The sequence below is a fragment of the Rhinatrema bivittatum genome, chromosome 9 (genome assembly GCF_901001135.1).
Source record: "Rhinatrema bivittatum chromosome 9, aRhiBiv1.1, whole genome shotgun sequence".
Lineage (NCBI taxonomy): Eukaryota > Metazoa > Chordata > Amphibia > Gymnophiona > Rhinatrematidae > Rhinatrema > Rhinatrema bivittatum.
In genome coordinates, this window is record NC_042623.1 from 220,703,947 (window position 1) to 220,729,309 (window position 25,363).

Below are 25,363 nucleotides of genomic sequence, written 5' to 3' on the forward strand. Positions count from 1 at the left end.
TTGAAACCTCACATACAAAGGGATTGCTATATGTTAGCCGCTATGTGTGACCCATGTGTGAAAGGCAGTTTTGCTCTCAAGTGCAATGCTCTTACACACTGGAAAAATAAGTTGATTACAATTGTTGAAAAGATTTCAAAGAGGGATGATGAATTAGGATCTGTGTCTCCATCTCTAACTCCATCCTGCTCAACTGCTTCCATCAGCTCCTCCCCTTTCATGACACCCCATCCTCCTCCCAAATTTCATCAAATGGGTACCATTTCAAAGGCAAGAGCATCACTTCTTGGGCTTGGCAGAATTGTGAGTGGTGCTGCTAACCAGCAGCAATACCTGCAAGAGAAGCTTTCAGAAATTCATGTGAAGAGTTTTCTGTCTGAGCCAGTTCAGAGCATGGACTCAGATCCCCTGAGATATTGGGCAGAGAAAGCTTCAATGTGGCCTGATCTTGCCATAGTAGCAAAGCACTTTCTTTTCTGCCCACCAACCAATGTGCAAAGTCAAAGAGTATTTTCAATGACAGGGAACATTGTGAGTCCACACCGTGCACGTTTGTCTCCAGACTTAGTAAAGAATTGGTTTTCATCAAAATGAACCCATCTGCTGCTTGGGAATCTGAACATTCCCTGTGACTGGGAGGAGGAGTGAGCCTCTTGTCTAGGCCCGGGATGCAAGGTCGGTTGTAGATGCAGCAGGAGGGAGCGTTCATCATGTCTTGTGACTCCTGGACTGGCTTCTTCAAGAAGCTCCGTCCTGCTGCATCCCCGACACCGCCCGTTGGGGCGCACTACAGCCTGCCAGCAGTCAGCCCTGCTCCTGCCTCCTGTCCAGTCCCGAGATGCAAGGTCGAGGGCTGGAAGATAGGCTATGCTCTGTGCAGCTGTGCTCCCAGCACCGACTGCTGGGGCACCTGGCAGTGCTGCTGACACCACACTGCCGCTGCTGCCTCTTGTGGCCCCCAGGAGAAGCCAATCTGGGAGTCACAAGGCATATGAAAAGAAAATGCCCTGTCCTGCTGCATCCTCAACACTGCCCGTTGGGGCGCACTACAGCCTGCCAGCAGTCAGCCCGGCTCCTGCCTCCTGTCTAGGCCCGAGATGCAAGGTCAAGGGCTAGAAGAGAGGCTTTGCTCTGTGCAGCTGTGCTCCCAGCATCGCCCGCTGGGTTACCTGGCAGTGCCGCTGACACCACACTGCTGCTGCTGCCTCTTGTGGCTCCCAGGAGAAGCCACTCTGGGAGTCACAAGGCATACGAAAATAAAATGCCCCATCCTGCTGTGTACATGACTCCGCCCGTTGGGGCACACTACAGCCTGCCAGCAGTTAGCCCTGCTCCTGCCTAGGCCTGAGATGCAAGGTCGGTTGTGGACGCAGCAGGAGGGAGTGTTCATCATGTCTTGTGACTCCTGGACTGGCTTCTTCATGAAGCTCCGTCCTGCTGCATCCCCGACACCGCCCGTTGGGGCACACTATAGCCTGCCAGCAGTCAGCCCTGCTCCTGCCTTCTGTCCAGTCCCGAGATGCAAGGTCGAGGGCTGGAAATAGGCTATGCTCTGTGCAGCTGTGCTCCCAACACCACCCACTGGGGCACCCAGCAGTGCTGCTGACACCACACTGCCGCTGCTGCCTCTTGTGGCCCCCAGGAGAAGCCAATCTGGGAGTCACAAGGCATATGAAAAGAAAATGCCCCGTCCTGCTGCGTCCCCAACACTGCCCGTTGGGGCACACTACAGCCTGCCAGCAATTAGCCCTGCTCCTGCCTAGGCCCGAGATGCAAGGTCAAGGGCTGGAAGAGAGGCTTTGCTCTGTGCAGATGTGCTCCCAGCACCACCCACTGGGGCACCCGGCAGTGCAGCTGACACCACACTGCCGTTGCTGCCTCTTGTGGCTCCCAGGAGAAGCCAGTCTGGGAGTCACAAGACATATGAAAAGAAAATGCCCCGTCCTGCTGCATCCTCAACACTGCCCGTTGGGGCGCACTACAGCCTGCCAGCAGTCAGCCCTGCTCCTGCCTTCTGTCCAGTCCCGAGATGCAAGGTCGAGGGCTGGAAATAGGCTATGCTCTGTGCAGCTGTGCTCCCAACACCACCCACTGGGGCACCCAGCAGTGCTGCTGACACCACACTGCCGTTGCTGCCTCTTGTGGCTCCCAGGAGAAGCCAGTCTGGGAGTCACAAGGCATAAGAAAAGAAAATGCCCCGTCCTGCTGTGTCCCCAACACTGCCCGTTGGGGCACACTACAGCCTGCCAGCAGTTAGCCATGCTCCTGCCTAGGCCTGAGAGGCAAGTTCGAGGGCTGGAAGAAAGGTTTTGCTCTGTGCAGCTGTGCTCCCAGCACCGCCCGCTGGGGCACCCGGCAGTGCCGCTGACACCACACTGCCGCTGCTGCCTCTTGTGGCTCCCAGGAGAAGTCAGTCCTGGAGTCACAAGGCATATGATGAAAACACTCCATCCTGCTGCACACAGGCTTCTCAGTCCCATGCTCTCTCTCGCCCCCAGACACAACACGCACACAGGCTTCTCCCTCCCACTCTCTCTTTCGCCCATAGACACAACACGCAAACAGGCTTCTCACTCGCACGCTCTCTCTCACCCACAGACACAACACGCACACAGGCTTCTCACTCCCACGCTCTCTCTCGCCCACAGACACAACACGCACACAGGCTTCTCACTCCCACGCTCTCTCTCGCTCACAGACAACATGCACACAGGCTTCTCACTCCCACGCTCTCTCTCGCCTACAGGTACAATACGCACACAGGCTTTTCAGTCCCATGCTTTCTCTTGCCCACCTCCGAGGCCCGACCAAGCCGGGTTCCTTCCTCTGCCTCCTTTCCACCATCATCCACGTCCAAGGCCGGACCCAGCCGGGTTCCTTCCTCTGCCTCCCGCAGTGTCCACCTCTGAGGCCGGACCCAGCCGGGTTCCTTCCTCTGCCTCCCCCAGCGTCCACCTCCGAGGCCAGACCCAACCGGGTTCCTTCCTCTGCCTCCTTTTTCCCAGAGTCTCATAGTCTTTTCCAAAACAAAATACTGTATTTTTTCGCTCCATAAGACACACTTCGGATTCAGAGCGGGAAAAGTAAAAAAAAATGGTGTGCTAAACCGGCTCTGTTCCCAGGTGTCTGTGCATCTTATGGAGCAAATTAGGGGAGGGCATAAAATGTTATTTTTTTGCCCCCATTCCCCATCTCAACCCTTTAAATTTAATTAACTACAACCCCCACACCCTCCTGATCCCCCCAAGACTTGCCAAAAGTCCCTGGTGGTCCAGCGGGGGTCCGGGAGCGATCTCCTGCACTCAGGCCATCGGCTGCCAGTATTCAAAATGGCATTGATAGCCTTTGCCCTTACTATGTCACAGGGGCTACTGGTGCCATTGGTTAGCCCCTGTCACATGGTAGGAGCATAAGATGGCGCCAGCCGGCCATTGCTCCTACCATGTGACAGGGGCCGACCAATGGCACCGGTAGGCCCTGTGACATAGTAAGGGCAAAGGCTATCGGCGCCATTTTGAATACTGGCAGCTGACGGCCCGAGTGCAGGAGATCGCTCCCAGACTGCCACTGGACCACCAGGGACTTTTGGCAAGATTTGGGGGGCTCAGGAGGGTGGGGGGTTGTAGTTATTTTTTATTTATTTATTTATTTTTAATATTCGCTCCATAAGACACAGACATTTTCTCCCCACTTTTGGGGGAAAAAAGTGCATCTTATGGAGTGAAAAATACGGTAATTATGTGAATGAAGTATGAAAATTTCATGGCCAATGCAATAAAGTAAGTGCAAAGATCTTCATAAATAATAATACAAAAGAAATATTAGAAAAAGAAAAACTGAGCCCTCAGCAGTTGTGTATTTCTGAAGGATTTTTTTTTTATGATTCTGTTTTCTCTTAATCCTACTTTAGTATCACAAACATTACATTTGCCGCTTTAAAATGGCTGCCTTGGTCATGCAGTGTACTCATTGCAATAGCTTGAGTGCAGTGCACAATATTGCATTGGCCAGTTTGAAAGATGTGTGAATGGTCAGTAGCCATGGTTGAAGCCTTGACGTTGGCACTACTGCTCACAAGTATACAACTTGTGCTAATTCAACCAGACTGAATGTTTGTTTCTGAATGTGTATGACTGAGTGCCATACTAAAAAACACTGAAATTTGTTGGATTATATAATAATACGTACATATCTGCTCTCTGTAAATTTAGTAACATACTACTTAATTTAAATAGTATAGAAAAATAGAAACATAGAAGTGACGGCAGAAGAAGACCAAACCGCCCATCCAGTCTGCCTAGCAAGCTTTCACAGCTATTTTTTTTCATACTTATCTGTTACTCTGACCACTGAGGTCAGGGCCCTTATTTATAACTTTTTGGTTCCAATTCCCTTCCACCCCCACCAACGATGCAGACAGCAGTGCTGGAGCTGCATCTAAGTGAAGTATCTAGCTAATTGGTTTGGGGTAGTAACCGCTGTAATAAGCAAGCTACTCCCACACTTGTTTACCCTGCCTGTGCAATTCAGTCCTTGTTGGTTGTCTGAATATAAATAGTCTTTAATTCATTCCCCCCTGCCGTTGAAGCAGTGAGCTGTGCTGGATATGTATTCCAAGTGAAGTATCAGGCTTAATTGATTCGGGGTAGTAACCACTATAACTAGCAAGCTACATCCATGCTTATTTGTTTACCCAGACTAAATACAGAAAGACATCTATGAACGTAATCAAGCGCACACTGGGCAGTTGTCACATTAGAACAACTGAGTCCACTAATATTTCTAAAATTTAAAAAAAAAAGTTTTTACTAAGTTTAATTAATAAATTAAATATTAATAATTAAAAAAATATATAAATAAAATATATAACAATATTATCACATAAAAAAAAAGGGGTGTTTAGCCCCGGTCACGGCTAAATTAGCTGCTCATTGCGATGGACCCATTCCAGGGTCATATGGAGAGGAGGATGGCAACCCGGGAAGAGGATCCTCCTCTGGAGCAGAGGGCACTAGCATCTCCTCCTCACGAGGCATCTCATGAGGAGGAGATTCCTGTGCCCTCTGCTCCTGAAAGGCATCCTCCAGTGCTGACATCCTCCTCTCCATATCCTCGCAATGAGCATCTAATTTAGCCCTGATATGGTGTACTCCCTGCAGGGTCTCCTCCAGCTTGGCAAACTGTGCAGTGCATGCACAACTAGGAGGAGGTCCTGCAGGGAGTACAGCAGCAGTGCTGGTGGTGCTGGGCCCGGCTGCGGCTGGCTCTCTTGATGCTGGGGCTGCCTCTTCTTGCCCTGTAAAGAAATGTAAAATAATTCAACATGAGATATAGAACAATACATATATGTGAAATAAATAAGCAAATTTTGTATGCGCGCCAGCAAGTTTATAATATTAAGAACATAAAAAAATAAGAACATGCCATACTGGGTCAGACCAAGGGTCCATCAAGCCCAGCATCCTGTTTCCAACAGTGGCCAATCCAGGCCATAAGAACCTGGCAAGTACCCAAAAACTAAGTCTATTCCATGTTACCGTTGGCTATTTTCTAAGTCAACTTAATTAATAGCAGGTAATGGACTTCTCCAAGAACTTATCCAATCCTTTTTTAAAGACAGCTATACTAACTGCACTAAAATTCCAGAGTTTAATTGTGTGTTGAGTAAAAAAGAACTTTCTCCGATTAGTTTTAAATGTGCCACATGCTAACTTCATGGAGTGCCCCCTAGTCTTTCTATTATTCGAAAGAGTAAATAACCGATTCACATCTACCCATTCTAGACCTCTCATGATTTTAAACACCTCTATCATATCCCCACTCAGCCGTCTCTTCTCCAAGCTGAAAAGTCCTAACCTCTTTAGTCTTTCCTCATAGGGGAGCTGTTCCATTCCCTTTATCATTTTGGTAGCCCTTCTCTGTACCTTCTCCATCGCAATTATATCTTTTTTGAGATGCGGCGACCAGAATTGTACACAGTATTCAAGGTATGGTCTCACCTTGGAGCAATACAGAGGCATTATGACATTTTCCGTTTTATTCACCATTCCCTTTGTAATAATTCCAAACATTCTGTTTGCTTTTTTGACTGCCGCAGCACACTGAACTGATGATTTCAATGTGTTATCCACTATGATGCCTAGATCTCTTTCTTGTGTTGTAGCACCTAATATGGAACCTAACATTGTGTAACTATAGCATGGGTTATTTTTCCCTATATGCATCACCTTGCACTTATTGTATAAATTACCAAGCGCTTCTCTGCATGTATGAGACACAAGGATATCACACAGAATTTAGTAAAAGCGAATATAAATTTATTAGCGCATATCCTTGGGAGATACAGTCAGACCTACAACACAGGTAAAGCACTACAGTCTGTCTCTCTTAGTTTATCGTGAGAGCTGCATTTTATAGGTTTAAACCATAGAGAAATGCCTGTGAGCCTATGATGACAATCATTTACACAATATGACATAAATGAAATAGGATAGACTGAAACTACTTTAACCTGAAACTCTCCACCCACGTGAAGGCCCCTTTGTGACTAGCCTTGCTTTTGCCAGATGTGCCGCTTCTTCTGAGGTTCTTTGTCCTGTCAATATGTCAATTTCTTCAATTTGCCTTCTATTCTCATGGGGCATTGGGAAACTCTGATTTCAGTTGGGCCTCTCGATTAGAGACAGTATAGCCTAAGGATGTGGCCTCAGCTATTTGCCATCTGTAACCTCATGACCTTCTAGCATAGGCTTTACAGAGCCTGAATGTATTTCAGATGTCTTCCAAAGTCTTGAATCTAAGGTCAGTTACAGGTTTGTTTCTATGGCCAAAGTTGCAAGCAGGCCACAGACAATGAAGGATTCTGGGTACGCTGAGTGAGCCAAAGTCTTAGCAACAGTCTCCATATTAGCCTGCCCATATATCATCTCCCTCTTGTGCCACCTTCAATGGCAAGAGTGGCACACCAACAGGTCCGTGACGATGGGCCATAGCAAAGGGGCCTAAAAAGTGTTTCCTAACAACTAACCTTGGTATTTATCAGGTATAAAGCACAGTTGTGTGTGTCCCTCTAGATTCCTAATTGGTGTAAGTGATACTCATATAAGCATAGGCATTCACTAGTTAATTAAACAATAACATTAAAACTGAATTACAATAGAGATCATCCAGTGCTATAGTTGAGCTGCAAGTGTGATAATAATATCATAACTTTAGTCTTAAACTAGAAATTACATTGCATAAGGAAGAAATACCATATTTAAACAAATAGTCTAAAGAGAAAGGACTTGTTCTTAATAAGTATAGAGAGCATAATAGAAAACAGTCTGTATGCTAAACAGAAAGAAGCAGCAAAGTATAGGATAGTTTTATAAAAGAACTACTTCAAAACACATACTATTAAATCACATAATAGTATAACTAGCATAAAGATAGGAGAGAACTAAAAACATTAAAGAAGAAAGTATGCATATTCTTGCTACACACTGTTATAATGGATGAGTCTCTGCAAGGAGAACTGTTTCATACTGAGAAACAGGAAATAGAAGTAGATAGTGTAGCAGAGAAGAAGGAGGAGTGTGAATATATGATACAAGAGAAAAAGAACATTGAAAAAAACAACAGCCAAAAATCAGTACAAAGAAGATAGCAAATACAGAAAACAGTAACTTACGCTGCCAAGAAATTGAAGGAAGCCATGAGTCAGTATCAGAATTTATACCACCTTGTGCATACATAACATGAGATAGAATACGAAGGTGTTGGAAAACATATGACATGTTATGTTCATAAGCTACAGTGGGAATATAGGTACAACATGCAGTGCCAATGAAAACACAGACTCCACCCTTAGAAGCAAAAATAGAATCTAAGGCTAGACGATTTTGCTGAGCAGTGAAGTCCAGCAGTAGTTAAATTAAACTGCATAAATTGATAATGAATAATCTGAATCCCTATGGCATTTGTAGCAGCTTGGACACCAGGTGTCAGCCAAGAAGCAAAAAATAGTTCAGTTCGGCTAAACAGTTTAAATTCATCAGGTACATCAGTTGGAGTAAGATAAGCAGAACGATATACCTGTTTTGAATAGGCAGAGGGTGAAAATATAGAAAGGGGAGAAATAAACACAGGAGCAGCTAAAATCACCATAGCACAAGTACCACACCATCGGAGTGGAAGAAATGGATAAACAGAAATACCACATTACCAGAAAACATCCATAAGAGGCTGTGAACCAAATTCTAGATACATAGCATGATAGACAGTATCACAAGAAGAGATACCTAAAAAAGGTCCAGTACCATTTTGTGAAAAGCAAAAAGGGAAATGAGTAAGCACAGTATGAAACAAAGGGCCTGAAAAAGGAGGTGGCCAGGTATTGAACAACCGAAGCCAAAATGAGCAAATTTACAGGTAGGTGAAGGGGGTAAGGAATAGGAGAAACACATAATGTAGGTGCTTCAGATGTTCCACAAATAGTCCATTTTTCTTTCTCTCTACAAGAATAAGTAAGTTAACTAAGCTGACGGAGTAAATGCTGAGGACAAGGAGGGGAGGTCTAATTAAGAACAGATGCATTCCACAAGGAAAGCATAGTAGAAGGGGAAAAACCAAATTTAGTATGTTGATTAGAATTAGAAGCAGGCGGAATAGAATTGATTAGAATTAGAAGCAGGCGGAATAGAATAAGGAGGTCCATAGGTCCACTCCTACCCCTCCCTCCACAAGTCCATAGGTCCACCCCTACCCCTCCCTCCACAAGTTTGCTAGTTATTTGCTCTGTTTCTGAGCGCATGTTAGACACTGTTCCTTGTAAAGGCTTTGCCTATATATCCATTGTTGTAAGTTATCTGTAAACTGGCACGATGTGCAAACGGTTGCCGGTATATAAAATGAAATAAATAAATAAATAAATAGGTGTGATTACCATAAAAACAAGCAGAGGAAGAAGAGATAAGGGAAGAGACTTGTGCTGGAGTGCCAGCAATTGGACAGGCAAGAGCATGATAATAGCAGGAAACATTTGAAAGAGATAATGGTATAGTAAGAACAAAACCTGCCATTTGAGTAGTATGGAAATGTTGAGAACAAGCAATACAAGGAGTGTTAGGGTACGATGTAATAGAATGTTTATACATTAATTGATACCACATATTGGTAGAAAAAGGTGTATGTGTGGGTAAAGAGAAATTAAGCAAAAGGTCAGGGGAAAGAAGGGTAACAGAGAAAGGAGTGAAAAAGAGTAAAGAGAAGACAAATAGATACATGATTTCTAAAAATTACCACCACTAGTAATGAGTACTTTAAATTTCATCTTCCATTTCGATGCCCAATTTTCCAGTCTCACAAGGTCTTCCTGCAATTTATCACAATCTGCTTGTGATTTAACTACACTGAACAATTTTGTATCATCTGCAAATTTGATTATCTCACTCATCGTATTTCTTTCCAGATCATTTATAAATATATTGAAAAGTAAGGGTCCCAATACAGATCCCTGAGGCACTCCACTGCCCACTCCCTTCCCCTGAGAAAATTGTCCATTTAATCCTACTCTCTATTTCCTGTCTTTTAGCCAGTTTGCAATCCACGAAAGGACATTACCACCTATCCCATGACTTTTTACTTTTCCTAGAAGCCTCTCATGAGGAACTTTGTCAAACGCCTTCTGAAAATCCAAGTATACTATATTTACCGGTTCACCTTTATCCACATGTTTATTAACTCCTTCAAAAAAGTGAAGCAGATTTGTGAGGCAAGACTTGCCTTGGGTAAAGCCATGCTGACTTTGTTCCATTAAACCATGTCTTTCTATATGTTCTGTGATTTTGATGTTTTGAACACTTTCCACTATTTTTAGGGATGTGAATCCGTTTTTTGACGATTTAAAAAAATCATCAGATATTTTTTAAATTGTCAGAAATCATTAGAGTGTGCGATACAATACAAATTCCCCTGATTTTTCATCAAAAATCGTTAAATCGGGCACGGGAAATATTTGGGGGGAGGGCGGGAATACCGGCACACCAAAACAACCCCTAAACCCACCCCGACCCTTTAAAACCAATCCCTTACCCTCCCGAACCCCCCCCCAAAATGTTAAATTACCTGGTGGTCCAGTGGAGGGGGGTCCCGGCGCGATCTCCCGCTCTCGGGCCATCGGCGCCATTTTGGCTGCCACTAATATATATGGCGCCGATGGCCCGATAAAAAAAAACCCCACCCGACCCTTTAAAACCAATCCCTTACCCTCAACCACCCTCCCGAACCCCCCCAAAATGTTAAATTGCCTGGTGGTCAAGTGGGAGGGGGGGGTCCCGGCGCGATCTTCTGCTCTCGGGCCATCGGCGCCATTTTGGCTGCCGCTAATATAAATGGCGCCGATGGCCCGATAAAAAAAAAACCCACCCGACCCTTTAAATCGACCCCCTTAGCCTCCCCCACCCTCCCGACCCCCCCCCCAAAACCTTTTAAAATTACCTGGTGGTCGGGGGGCGCACGGGGAGCGATCTCCTGCTCTTGGGCCATCGGCTGCCACTCATAAAGATGGCGCCGATGGCCCTTTGCCCTTACCATGTGACAGGGTATCCGTGCCATTGGCCAGCCCCTGTCACATGGTAGGAGCCCTGGATGGCTGGCGACATCTTTACGATGGCGGCGGCGGCCATCTTTAAAGATGGCGCCGGCCATCCATTGCTCCTACCATGTGACAGGGACCGGCCAATGGCACGGATACCCTGTCACATGGTAAGGGCAAAGGGCCATCAGCGCCATTTTTTTTTAGCGCAGCTGATGGTCTGGGAAAGGGAGACCACTCCCCGCGGCCCACCTGGACCACCAGGTATGTGTAAAAAGTTTTGGGGGGGGGTCAGGAGAGTGGGGGAGGCTAAGGGGGTAATTTTAAAGGGTCGGGTGGGGTTTCTTTTATCGGCGCGGGCCTCACTAAAAAAAATTAGTGATGTGGAATTGGAATCGGAACCGATCCCAATTCACATCTCTAACGATCAGATTCCCCCCCCCCCCCCCCCCACAGCCGAACCCGATCGTTAAAACGATCGGGCACACGATTCACATCCCTACTATTTTTCCTGGCACTGAAGTCAGGCTAACCGGTCTGTAGTTTACCGGATCGCCCCTGAGCCCTTTTTAAATATTGGGGCTCCATTAGCTATCCTCCAGTCTTCAGGTACAATGGATTATTTTAATGATAGGTTACAAATTTTTACTAATAGGTCTGAAATTTCATTTTTTTGTTCCTTCAGAACTCTGGGATGTATACCATCCGGTCCAGGTGATTTACTACTCTTCAGTTTGTCAATCAGGTCTACCACATCTTCTAGGTTCACCGTGATTTGATTCAGTCCATCTGTATCATTGCCCATGAAAACCTTCTCCAGTATGGGTACCTCTCCAACATCCTCTTCAGTAAACACCGAAGCAAAGAAATCATTTAATCTTTCCGCAATGGCCTTATCTTCTCTAAGTGCCCCTTTAACCCCTCGATCATCTAATGGTCCAACTGACTCCCTCATAGGCTTTCTGCTTCGGATAAATTTAAAAAAGTTTTTACTGTGAGTTTTTGCCTCTATGGCCAACTTCTTTTCAAATTCTCTCTTAGCCTGTCTTATCAATGTCTTACATTTAACTTGCCAATGTTTATGTATTATCCTATTTTCTTCTGTTAGATTCTTCTTCCAATTTTTGAATGAAGATCTTTTGGCTAAAATAGCTTCTTTCACCTCCCCTTTTTACCATGCCGGTAATTGTTTTGCCTTCTTTCCACCTTTCTTAATATGTGGAATACATCTGGACTGTGCTTCTAGAATGGTATTTTTTAACAATGACCATGCCTCTTGCACATTTTTTACTTTTGTAGCTGCCCCTTTCAGTTTTTTTCTAACAATTTAGAAAGCACGAAAGCCGTGGATTTGCATACTTTTCCTCTTCCAGTCATTAATTCAAATTTGATCATATTATGATCACTATTGCCAAGCCGCCCCACCACCGTTACCTCTCTCACCAAGTCCTGTGCTCCACTGAGAATTAGATCTAAAATCTACCACTTAGTTTACTAAAGGAAAATGAGTTTTAGGAAAATGAGTCTATATTCTATAACAGCGGAGGGGGAGAGTGGAAAGATATCAATCTAGATAATTAGATATTATATAACAATACATCATACATCTATCCCAGCCACTATAACTAACTGATCACAAAAAATGATTTTGTTTTTCAGCCTCAGACAGATATACTACTTCTTAGACTTACTGGCCCTGCGGCCCATATATATAATACAAGCTGTTAAGCCTGTGAAAACGTGCTACACTAAAAAGGTTTTTTTTGGTTCATTTTTGGACACTGCACTCTACACTTCTTCTTCCTCACTCACCCTCTTTCTCACACTGCCTACCTCCCCTCTCACTGAAGCCCCCTTCCCTCACTCTCACCTCCCCCCCCCCAATTCGGTCAGGGCTCATTTATCTGTATTGATATTACCTAGCCCATTGGCTGTGGCTGTTGCCTCCATCCTCCTCTGGTGGCATCTGCTGCTTGACCCAGGAAGCCCCACCTCATCCCTGCTGCTGTGTGGTTCTGTACAAGACAGATCAAAATTCAGAGAACAGTTAAAATTTTAAAAACAGGAATGAGATCAGACACAAGCATTCATTCACTGTTATAATAAAAAATTTGTTTATCAAACATTATTAAACACAAATTCCATTACAATTAATTGAATAATATTTGTGTACTTGTGTACTGTCTGTGTAGTATTCTGAAAACAACTTACTGGGCAAGGGACGGGGTAGGGTTCTGTGGATCTCCTCGAGTCACTCACCCTCGTGTCGTCTCAAATGGCGACCTGAGAATTAGAGGGATAAAGGAAAAAGAATAACATTGATTAATAATTACAACATGCCCAAGTTTTGCCTTGACCTACTAGGTTATTTTTTATGCAACATAGAAAAGTTAGTAATAAAAAAATGCTATTTTATACTTAGTTATCTTTCAATGTAACATTCAAAATCCCAAATACCATTTCAAAACGATAAATATAAATATTAATAGCACAGATAACTTTCTTTTGTAGTCTAGTTACTAAGTATAATATAGAGTAAGGGTGGTACACTACTACTATTTCTGTTCTTCTAAAATATATTTATTTTAAATTACTGTACTTATAACTTTATATAACTCACTCTATGCTACTACTACTACTCATATGCTATTCAATTTTCAAATACAAAATATACATAATATGACCAACATTATTATCTCTCACCTTGAGATCTTTGATCTCACGAGGGTAAGAGGTCTGCCGGCAGACTCCCTTTCCAGGTTAGGTCTGCTGCCTGATGTGGTGTCCAAGTTGCTCTCATCCGGTAGGATTAGCCCTGCTAGGAGGTCCACTTCAGCCTGCGTAAAGCGGGGCTTCCTGGACATGAATTTGCCACCAGAGGACGACCGGGGGGGGGGGGGGGGGGGGGTAGTCTTTGTCCCTGTCATGATCCATTTTACAATGAGAAAATAAAAAAGATGAAAAAAAAAGTATGTGCTTTAGGACAGCTGTTTGTTCAGAAGCTCACACCTGAATGCAGGGGGCTGTCTCACCCTTCACATCCCTCCCCCCCACACCTACACCATTCCCTGGCTGGTATATGGGGGAGGGGAGGGGAGGGGGGTGAAGGGCCAGGCAGTCCCCCATCTCTGAAGGACATCTGTCTGTTCAGAAGCTCACACCAGAATGCAGGGGGCTGTCTCACCTTCACATCCCTCCTCCCCACACCCACACCATTCACTGGCTGGTATATGGGGGAGGGGTGGAGGGCCAGGCAGTCCCCCATCTCTGAAGGACAGCTGTCTGTTCAGAAGCTCACTCCTGAATGCAGGGGACTGTCTCACCCTTCACAACCCTCCCCCCCTCCCTCCACACCCACACCATTCACTGGCTGGTACATGGTGGAGGGGAGGAAGGGTGAAGGGCCAGGCAGTCCCCCATCTCTGAAGGCAGCTGTCTGTTCAGAAGCTCACACCTGAATGCAGGGGGCTGTCTCACCCTTCACATCCCCCCCCCCCCACAACCACACCATTCACTGGCTGGTATATGGGGGAGGGGGGTGAAAGGCCAGGCAGTCCCCTGTCTCTGAAGGACAGCTTTCTGTTTAGAAGCTCAGATGGGCCATACAGAGAAAGTTGGTGAGAAAAACTGTGCCCAAGTTTGCAGTTCCTGTGTTTTTTTTCACTAGAGTAGCATAAAATAAAATGAAGTACTTTGTGTATTAAACTTTTTTTTTTCCACTAAAGAAACTTTACATAAAATGAAATAAAGTACTTGTTTTCAATTAATATTTATTAGGGATGTGAATCGTGTCCTCGATCGTCTTAACGATCGATTTCGGCTGGGAGGGGGAGGGAATCGTATTGTTGCCGTTTGGGGGGGTAAAATATCGTGAAAAATCGTGAAAAATCGAAAAATCGAAAAACCGGCACATTAAAACCCCCTAAAACCCACCCCCGACCCTTTAAATTAAATCCCCCACCCTCCCGAACCCCCCCCAAATAACTTAAATAACCTGCGGGTCCAGCGGCGGTCCGGAACGGCAGCGGTCCGGAACGGGCTCCTGCTCCTGAATCGTGTCGTCTTCAGCCGGCGCCATTTTCCAAAATGGCGCCGAAAAATGGCGGCGGCCATAGACGAAAAAGATTGGACGGCAGGAGGTCCTTCCGGACCCCCGCTGGACTTTTGGCAAGTCTCGTGGGGGTCAGGAGGCCCCCCACAAGCTGGCCAAAGTTCCTGGAGGTCCAGCGGGGGTCAGGGAGCGATTTCCCGCCGCGAATCGTTTTCGTACGGAAAATGGCGCCGGCAGGAGATCGACTGCAGGAGGTCGTTCAGCGAGGCGCCGGAACCCTCGCTGAACGACCTCCTGCAGTCGATCTCCTGCTGGCGCCATTTTCCGTACGAAAACGATTCGCGGCGGGAAATCGCTCCCTGACCCCCGCTGGACCTCCAGGAACTTTTGGCCAGCTTGTGGGGGGCCTCCTGACCCCCACGAGACTTGCCAAAAGTCCAGCGGGGGGTCCGGAAGGACCTCCTGCCGTCCAATCTTTTTCGTCTATGGCCGCCGCCATTTTTCGGCGCCATTTTGGAAAATGGCGCCGGCTGAAGACGACAAGATTCAGGAGCAGGAGCCCGTTCCGGACCGCTGCCGTTCCGGACCGCCACTGGACCCGCAGGTTATTTAAGTTATTGGGGGGGGGGGGTTCGGGAGGGTGGGGGATTTAATTTAAAGGGTCGGGGGTGGGTTTTAGGGGGTTTTAGTGTGCCGGCTCACGATTCTAACGATTTATAACGATAAATCGTTAGAATCTGTATTGTATTGTGTTCCATAACGGTTTAAGACGATATTAAAATTATCGGACGATAATTTTAATCGTCCTAAAACGATTCACATCCCTAATATTTATTAATATTTAATTATTTATGCTACTCTAGTGAAACAAAACATTTAATAAAGAAACTTGTAACCTGAGCTTCAAAACATTAATATATAGAAAAACTAAAAAAAAGCTTATAATAGTAGTACTTATAGTTATTATACTTACAGTGATTACATTTGCAGTCACTCTCTGACTGTCTCTCTACTCTATAAGTGCATGCTGTGACTGTCACGGTAGTGGCTGCTCTGCTTATTGTGCAGTGAAGTAGCAAAATGGCTGCAGGGAATGCCATTGAGCATACGCGGGATAGTGCGCATTAACCCACCATTAGTGCGCACTAACCGAAAGCAGATTCAGCTATGGTTCTGCTTTCCCATTGGCTGTCTCGAAGGGAAAATTCCTTGATGAATCAGGCCCTAAGTTTTTATCTGAAGCAACGAAGGGTAAAGTGACTTGTCCAAGGTCTCAAGGAGCAGTAGTGGGATTTGAACCCTGATTCATTGCTTTGCTTACTGTATTCCAGCAGCAGACACTCTGTGGTTCTGCCCACCAGATTGGAGTGCTCCTTACTTGGGACATGCATGGAACCTTTGTAACCAAATGCTCTCAGTAACTCAGGTGAAGCTTTGTGCTATGCCACATCTCACGTGATGTTGTTCTACTTGCCCTTGCCGGTAGTAACTTATACAAATAATTCACTATTGCCATTGCTTCTCCCTAGAATTTGTCATCTCCAACAAGGTGCAGTACTTTCTTTCTGCCATTTTGTTTGGTTCAAGGGTATAAAGGTATAGTGGTTTGGTGTTCAGGTCCTTGTGCTCCCCCTGTTCATGTAGCTTCCCTCCACTGTCATTACTTATTTGGATTTATTACCAGCCATATTGAATAAGAAATGCACCCAAGACAGGGTACAATGTATTAGAATGACAACATACAGTCGGGGACTAGAAGATGCATTAGCTTAACAATTCTAGTCTGAAGGAGGTTGCATGATTAAATTTGAAAAACAATCAGGACTAGTCTTGAAAATAAACATCTCATCAAAAACATTAAGTTGTAGCAGCACATTCTAGGCACTCATATGATGCATTATGGTAGTTTATAGCAGTCAGCTTAATTCTAATGCATGGGGAAGGGGGTGGTGGCAGGTTTTCACTGCTTTCTAGAATGGAAGTTATGGGTTTGGCATTAACAACCTGGTGGAAGAGCCAGGCTATTTTTTAATGCATTTTTTAATTACAACTAAGACATTCATCTTCATACAATAAACACAGAATAAAAAAAAGTACAATAAGAGAAAACACAAAAGGAAAATTTGATTTTATAACAAGTCCTCAAGTATAGGACATGCAGTACCACAACTTAAAGAATCAACAATAAAAAAGGAAATAAATGACTATCGGCACTACCTCGGTGCTATAATATGCAGAACATTAATAGCAAAATTGCTAAACAAGTTCTATAATAGGAGGTAAGAAAGCTTCTATTTGAACTGATCTACTATTTATAAAGCAAACTGATTAGGGTCAAAAAATATGCATGAAACCCCCTGATATTTAACATAACATTTGCATGGATATTTGAGGAAAAACAGCATTCCTAGTTGCTGAACTCTCAGCTTCATCAGAAGAAACTGTCCACACTTCTTTTGAATCTGCCGAGCAACATCAGAAAATACACTTACTCTTTCATGTAGGAAGGTCTCAGTCCGATGCCTAAAGAAAAGTCTCAGAAGTCAGTCTCTATCAGGTTCCAAAACTAAAGACACAATAAGTGTTGAGGGTCTAGTCATCACAGAATCTAAAGTCTCTAAAATTTGGGTAACATTTACGTTATCTTCAGTTGCCTCAGCTGAAGCTAGCACACCAAAACCAAGAGCTGACCATTCTTCTTTTTCAAAGGGCTGTAGATAGTAAATTTTTGAGACCGCTTGCTCATTCACTTTTGAGCCAGGCTTTTTACTTGCTTTCTGAAGTAGAAGAAATCATGCATTTGGTGGAGCTCTTCTGGGAGAGAGTTCCATAGGATAGGTGCTGCTCATAAGAAAGCTTGCCGGTATACTTTTGATTTCATCAACAGTCTTTCTGGATGCTCCAAGTGAGGATCTGAGAGATCTATAAGGCTAGTAGGCCAGCCTTTCTCTGTGGTAAGTAGGTATGTTTCCTCTTAGAGCTTTGAAAATCAGTTTTAGAGTTTTGAATTTGGTTCCATAAGGGACTGGTAGCCAGGGTAGTTTTTATAGAACAGGTATGTTATAGTCATATGGCATGTATCTTTCTATCAATTGAGCAGCAGATTTTTATATTAGCTGGTTTATGAAGAGCCTTATCTGTTAATACCATATGCAGTATGTTACAGTAATCTAACCGTGTGGCTGCCATGGCAAGGACTACTGTGACTACGTTCATCTTCTCAATGTGAGGACAGAGCCTCCACAATTTACATAATTGAGAGACAACACTAACATTGCCTGGATTTGTGGGAGCATGGCTAGTTCTAAGTCCAGCAAGACTCTGAGGCTTTTGTCCCGAGTTTTTCAGGGGAGCTCATAAATTCCAAAAGGGATTTTCAAATCAGGGACTTATCTGTATTTCATATCTAGAGAATCTCCATTTTGTTGGGATTCAGAAGGAATTTGTTTTTAGTCCAGTCATGAATGACTGAGATGTACCAATAACAGCTATAAAACAAAGTACAAGATGGACATCATCTGCATAAATGTAGGATTTTTTAAAACCAAAAGTTGGGATTGGCTGTGTTAAGGGTTTAAGTAAGATGTTGAAAATACTGGTGATAATACAGAGCCCCGAAGAACCTCAATGTGCCAATACGTTGTCGGTGAAATGTATAGATTGTTTGCCTGTCAAACAGAAAGGAGGGAGTTAAACCAAATTAAGAATTTATCATTTAGGCCGGCCTCTGCTATTCATGAGAGCATGGGATCTGAACCCTGGTTTCTGAGGCAATGAACCAGGGTTCAAATCCCACTGCTGCTCCTTGAGACCTTGGACAAGTCACTTTACCCTTCGTTGCTTCAGATACAAACTTAGGGCCTGATTCATCAAGGAATTTTCCCATAGACATAGAATGGGAGAAATGCTTTAGTGAATCAAATCTTTAGATTGTAAACCCTCTGGAGATAGGGAAATACCTACAGTACCTGAATGTAATCTGCTTTGAAGTTCCAAAAAGCAAAATATAAATCAAATAAAGTTGATCTACAGTGTCAAGGACTTCTGAGAAATTCAACAAGACCAGCACAGTGGCTTGGCTTCTATTGCAGTACCTGAGGAGATGAATCAACAGGACAATGAGAACTGTCCTCTGGTCAGTGGCCTTGTCTGAATCTGGATTGGCATATTTGGGAACCTTTCATTTCTAGGCACTCTGAGATTGTCATGGATTAGTTAGGGTGGGGAAGGCATGCACAAACCTTCTTTTCTCTCTCACACATGCTCCCTCTCTCACACTGACACACACACTCCCCTCTTATACACACCCATCCTCACACACAAACGTTCCCTCTCACGCACACATTCTCTCTCTCATACATGCACCCCCACCCCTGCTCTTACACCCACACACATATACACACACTTTCTCTCTGATTCACCTATCCTCTCTCTCATATGTACAGGCTCACACACAGGCAACTTCTTTCTCTCTCATATGCACATGGCCTCTCTCACACACACTCCCACTCTCATACAAACAGGCACACACACAAAAGCCCTCTCTCATTGGCTTTTCCCTCTTTTTCATGGAATCTGTGGAGGAAGGGAGTCCTGCTACTTCCTTTTCACTCAGGCCACAGTAGTCTATGGGTACACTGTCAATCAAAAGTGATGCCATCCAACCAGCGTTCACTTCTGGTCTAAGCCCTGCTCATTCCCACCCATACCCTGCCCCCAAACCCCACCCCCTCCTGCCTCTGGCCATGCTTGCAAACAATTGTAGGAAGAGGAGTACAGATGAAATGACAGACAGAATTTGATGAACTTCCGTTGGGACAAAAGCTTTTTGATTCACAGGATCTAGCCTTTGTCATAAAAAATGCTATGGACTCTACAGATATAGAGCTGCACCAAGCCGCATTAGATGCTGAAGCAGATTATTTGAAGGAAAAACTTGTGTGTAAAAGTGATGACATCTCTTTCATTGTAATTAAGCATTTTATGGGGTTGGGAGCTATCTATAATAGGTACCTTGTTTAGAAGAGGTTTTTAATTTAATGTTAACACTACATTTTATAGAAAAATGAAGGATATTCACAAACAGAAGAATATGGGGACACACCAGATATCAACATGATTTGTTTGTGCTGTTTTTGCCCAAACATCAAGGAAACATCAGACTCAGAAGGTAATAATAATAATAATAATAATAATAATAAAAATCAAACCTGAAGATGCGCATGATTTCAACTGGTGAGGATGTATAGGATTTCCAAAATCCCTGCCAGTACATGGCCTTTTTTGAAAAACAACATTTAGATCAATCATAAGGGTAGTCGTTTACAGCATTCTTACAACGTGTTTAGCTGGCATTCACCATGATGACTGTGAAGGCTGTCTCATTGATGAACTGAGCCAAAGGGATCATAGCTACATCTATTGGACTGCTTTTGACATCCAGGAAAAATTAAGGACCATTTGGTACCAGGTTGTGCCTAGAACGTGTTTTGAGTCTTATTGTATTAGCAGCATATAAAGAAGGTGTGTTAAGTCTAAACAATGATGATTTGAATCTGATCATTTACCTTATACATACTGGGGTAGATTTTACAAATCTACATGCTCGCGAACAAAAGTATGCGGGATTTTATAAGATACGCGCGTAGCCGCGCATATCTTATAAAATCCGGGGTCGGCGCGCGCAAGGGGGTGCACATTTGTGCACCTTGCGCACACCAAGCCCTGCGCGCGCTGCCCGTTCCCTCCTAGGCCGCTCCGAAATCGGAGCGGCCTCGGAGGGAACTTTCCATTTACCTCCCCGCACCTTCCCTTCCCCTACCTAACCCACCCCCCCCCCAGCCCTATCTAAACCCCATCCCTACCTTTATCTTAAAAGTTACTTCTGCCTCCGGGCAGTAACAACTTACGCGCGCCGGCGCAGCAGGCCCCGACACAGGCCGCTGTGTTGGGGCACTCGTCCACGCCCCCAAAATGCCCCCGAGCCGGAAACACGCCCCCGGACACGCCCCGAAAACGCAGCGTCACTCCCGACATGCGTCCCGGGGCTTGTGCGCGCCACCGAGCCTTTGCAAAATAGGCTTGGCGCGCGCAGGGATTTTTTTAAAGGGTTACGCGTGTACCTTATGCACGTAACCCTTTTAAAATCCGGCCCACTGTGAAAAGTGCTCTAAATCCTGTAGAAAAACTAAACAGTATGCTTAGACCTACAGATGAGATTTTAATTATGAAATATATAAATGCCACCATCTCTGGGAGAAAGCACCAGATCTTTTTAAAAAATGCATAATAAAACAACCGATATTTGCTAGCAATGTTTTTCTTGTCTGTATTTTCAGAAGTGTGTATTGAACATGAAATACTTTGTGAAGAGGAAAAAAATGTATATTGATATTTAATAAATGTCATGTATATAAATTAGTTAATAAAGAAACATAATAAAGAAATACATATTTGAATTAACAAAATGTGTCAATTGTGATTTAAGGATCTATAGAAGGTTTTTGGGGGCTACAAAGGGGGAGGTATACCTCTCTCCCCCCACAAACAAACACACAAAACATATATAGTAAGTGTTGCTTATGGTTTTATTAAGCCTCATAGATAATGCACAGACTGTGAAATGGCTGATACAGCAACCATTTCATTAACTAAGGAATGAACATTGCAATGACCAAGGTGTGGGGGAAGTTGTCTGGACTCAAGATCTGTAAATGGTTAATCTAATCAGAGTGAGACAATGTAATCTTTGGAGGAAAACAAGGGGCCTGGATGACAAGCCATTCAAGAGAAAGACCTTCACCATATGGGGTGGCGGGGCTGCTGTAGACAATACAGTTGTTCAACACATGACAGTTTGGGCAGTCAGTTTTGTGTTACAATACACAATATTTTTTTAGGATTGCTCTGTGGGGTGATTAAGGAATTCACAGAGGGGTGACCATTAAAGCTCTGAAAGGCTCATCAGTTTACAGTTTGTAAAGTACCCCCAAGACCTAAAGAGACAATGATAACACACCACCTTTCATGAACAAAGGAGATGGACATTGTAATGACATGGGAGCAGAGTAGATGTCTGAACTCAAGATCTGTGAATGGTTAATCTAATCAGGGAGAAACAATGACTGGGAAACATTAAATCACAGAAGGTTCAACAGACTGTAGTTTTGTGAAATGGCTCCAGATCTAAAGAGATATTGATAATACACACAAAAGGCCTGTAAATGATAATGCAATCAAAAGAACTCTCTTATATTATAAGGGGGTCTGGGATAGTTGCAGTAGATATCCATCACATGATAGAGAGGGGCCAAGCAGCTTTTATTTTACAATACACAAGTTTTTGAGGATTGTTGGTGGTTATGCCCTTATGATGGGAATAAAAAGTATAGCTAGTGACCAGAAAGGTTCATCAGTCTGCAGCCTGTAAGGCCTGAAGAGTTTGAAACAGAAATGGATTCTTCAAACAAAGAAAGGCAGAAGTCTGGATTTATTAATAAATTGTCACTCACTAAACAGAGGCAACAAAGAAAACTGAAAGGTGGGTTAATAGTTTTATTGTATCTTTTGTTTTTAGATTTGATTTTAAAACTGTGGTAAAAAATAGAAGTGTGTCTGTTTTCTTTTTATTATTAGAAGAAAATATTACAAGAACAGATACAGTGGTGGTCACAGACCAGCAGCCTGGTTGCAACACGACCTCAGAGCAAAAAGCAAAAAAAACCCTCAACATTTTTGACAATAATACAAATGAAGGGAAGAAACATTTTTTTCTTAATGTCTGTGTCTCAGGACCCCAGACTGTAAAAAGTTATGCTTGCTGTCCCTGAATCCAAAAAGATCTTTACATCAAAAGCACGTGTGACCCCATGTTTTTTTTTATATTTTTAATTTTTAGACCAAGAAAATATAAATGGGCAAATTTCCAAAAGAAAAAGAAAAGACAGCAAGATCTTAATAGAGAGGGAACAGAATGAAGGTAATGAAGCTTTTTTTTTTTTTGTATATCTATATAAGCAAACCTCCAAATAGAAAAGTGTGTGTCTGTTTTCTTTTTATTATTAGAACAAGAAAATACTACAAGTACAGATACAGTGTTGAGCACAGACCAGCAGCATGGTTGCAGCGAGGCCTCAGAGCAAAAACAAAAAAAACCCCATGACATTTCTAACAATAATAATACAAATGAAGGTAAGAAGCTTTTTTTTTTTTCTTAATGTCTGTGCCTCAGGACCCCCCAGACTGTAAAAAGTTATTGGGTAGATTTTGTAAGGTGCACGTGTGCTTCCCAGCGCGCACACATGGACGCACTGATATTATTACATGTGGGTGCCGGCGTGCGGATGTTATAAAATTGGCGGGCCGTGTGCACATGCATGCCGGATTTTATAATCCGCACATGCAAGGGGGTAAAATTGTACAAATTCGCGTGGCGATGCATCGTGGGCTTCCCCATCTACCCTAACTTCCCTTCCCCTCTCATCCTCTAAACCCTTTCTCCTACCTGTGGATGTTTTTATTTTGTTGCTTACTGCTCCAATGGAGCAGTAGCAACTTGCACGTGCCTGGATGCCCCTTCCTCGGTACAGCGGCAAATGGCCAGGCCCCCCATCTTCAAGATGTGCGCAAGGCCTGGCCATACACGTAACCCCTGTTTTTTGCGCGCGGGGGGAGGGGGTGTTTTAAAAATCAGGCCTTATGTTTGTTGTCCCTGAATCCAAATTATTCTTTTCCGCCACAACCTCGATTGAAGCAGAGAGCTATGTTGCAAAAGACATCAAAAGCATGTGTGACCCCATGTTTTGTTTTTTGGGGGCTTTTTTTTTTTAGACCAAGAAAATATTATAAAGGGACAAATTTCCAAAAGAAAAAGAAAAGACAGTGACATCTTAAAAGAGAGAGAAGCGAATGAAGGTAAGGAAGCAATTTTTTATTTTTATATCTATACAAGCAAACCTCCAATTATTTCTCAGCTGTGTAAATGAAAATATATTACCATGTGTTTTTTACATAACAGACCAAGAGCAGCATATGCCAAAGAAATCTGATTAAAGACCTTACAAGAAACCAAAAGATAAGCAAAATAGTAAGAATTTATTCTGTTATAGTTTTACAAAATTCTTCTTAAAGTATTGTAAAATCAATAAAAAGTATGACCCCCATATTAATTTTTTTTAATTATTTTTAATTTTTAGACTTGAAATTGATACAAAAGGACCTATTTCCAAAGGGAAAAAAAAGTGAGAACCTCAGAGAGAGGGGACTAGCGTACAGTGACACAGTAGAGAAAGAATGTGAAAGGTTGGTCTTAGTAAATTGTACCGATGATGTTTCAGAGGGTTTGGTAAAGAATTGTATATCAGCTCCTCTGAAAATGCATCTGCAAAAAATGAACCGGTGAATTTTGTGCAGTTTGTGAGACAATGGAGCAGTGATTTAGCAAAATGTAATGGCGTACTTTATTCAGAGAAATTTCGTTGTATTAATATAGAGAGAATAACCTCATGCAGAGATCCGCAAGACATTGTGCAGCAAGGCATTCAGCATGTTCAAAATGAAATAAGGAACAGAGTTTCACCCTGTGATTATGTGCAGGTGCATTTACATTCTACAGGTTTTCATAATTCTTTGTATTCAGGAAAGTTAAACCCTCAGGATCTGAACACTGATTATTTCTTAGATCAAGTTAGTAAACTAATGCAGTTATAGAGAAATACAGATTGGTGAGACATTCCACATTTTCGTTCTTGTTAAATGGAACAGAGGGGGAGGGGAGGGGCAAGAAGGATTTTCAGATCTATTCTATACAGCCAAATTGTACATAAAAAGAGAAGACATTTAATAGACTTGAATATCATAGGTAACCATCTATGCTTTGCAGGGAGCCTTGCAGCTCTCATGATACCAATAAAACTCACAGATGCAGAGCTGTTAGACTGTGCTAAAAAAAGCTGTACACAGAGCTAGGGTGATCAGAGCATAAAAAGGTCATATTAGATGATATCTCAACATTTGAACAACATTTAGGTGTAAACATAAGGGTTGTACTTTATACAAAAGAATGGGGTTGCTTTAAGACAAATGACAGACCTGAATTCCATAAAACTGTTTTAATTTTGCTACATGACCACCATTTTTATGGAATCTTAGATGTAAAAAAAAGTTCTATGGTGAGCGAAACTTCTGTAAATGTTTCCAGAAGCTGTACAGTCACAATCATAATTGTGCATTATGGTGCAGTCTCTGCTTAACAGCAACAGGTATGGTTGTACAACAATGTTGGTGCACAATAGAGATGTCCTAAATGCAGACTGTATTGTCGTTCTAGAGAATGTTTAGAAAGGCATACAGTTTTGGCTTTAAAAAAAGTTGAGTGCTTGTTTAAATTACGGTGTGAGAAACGAGAAGCGTATGTGTACAAGAAGCGTATGTGTACCCCCCCCCCCCAAGGCTTGCCAATAATCCCTGGGGGTCCAGCAGGGGTCCGAAAGTGATTTCGTTTTCGGCTGCCAGTAACCAAAATGGCGCCGATAGCCTTTGCCCATACTATGTCACAGAGGCTTTCGGCGCCATTGGTCAGCTCCTGTCACATGATAGGAGCACAAGATGGCGCCGATGGCCATGTGACAGGGGCTGACCAATAGCGCCGAAAGCCCCTGTGACATGGTAGTTCGGGCTATTCGGCACCATTTTGAGGCGCAGGGCTTGCACTACACCGGGCACGGAGGGCAAATGGA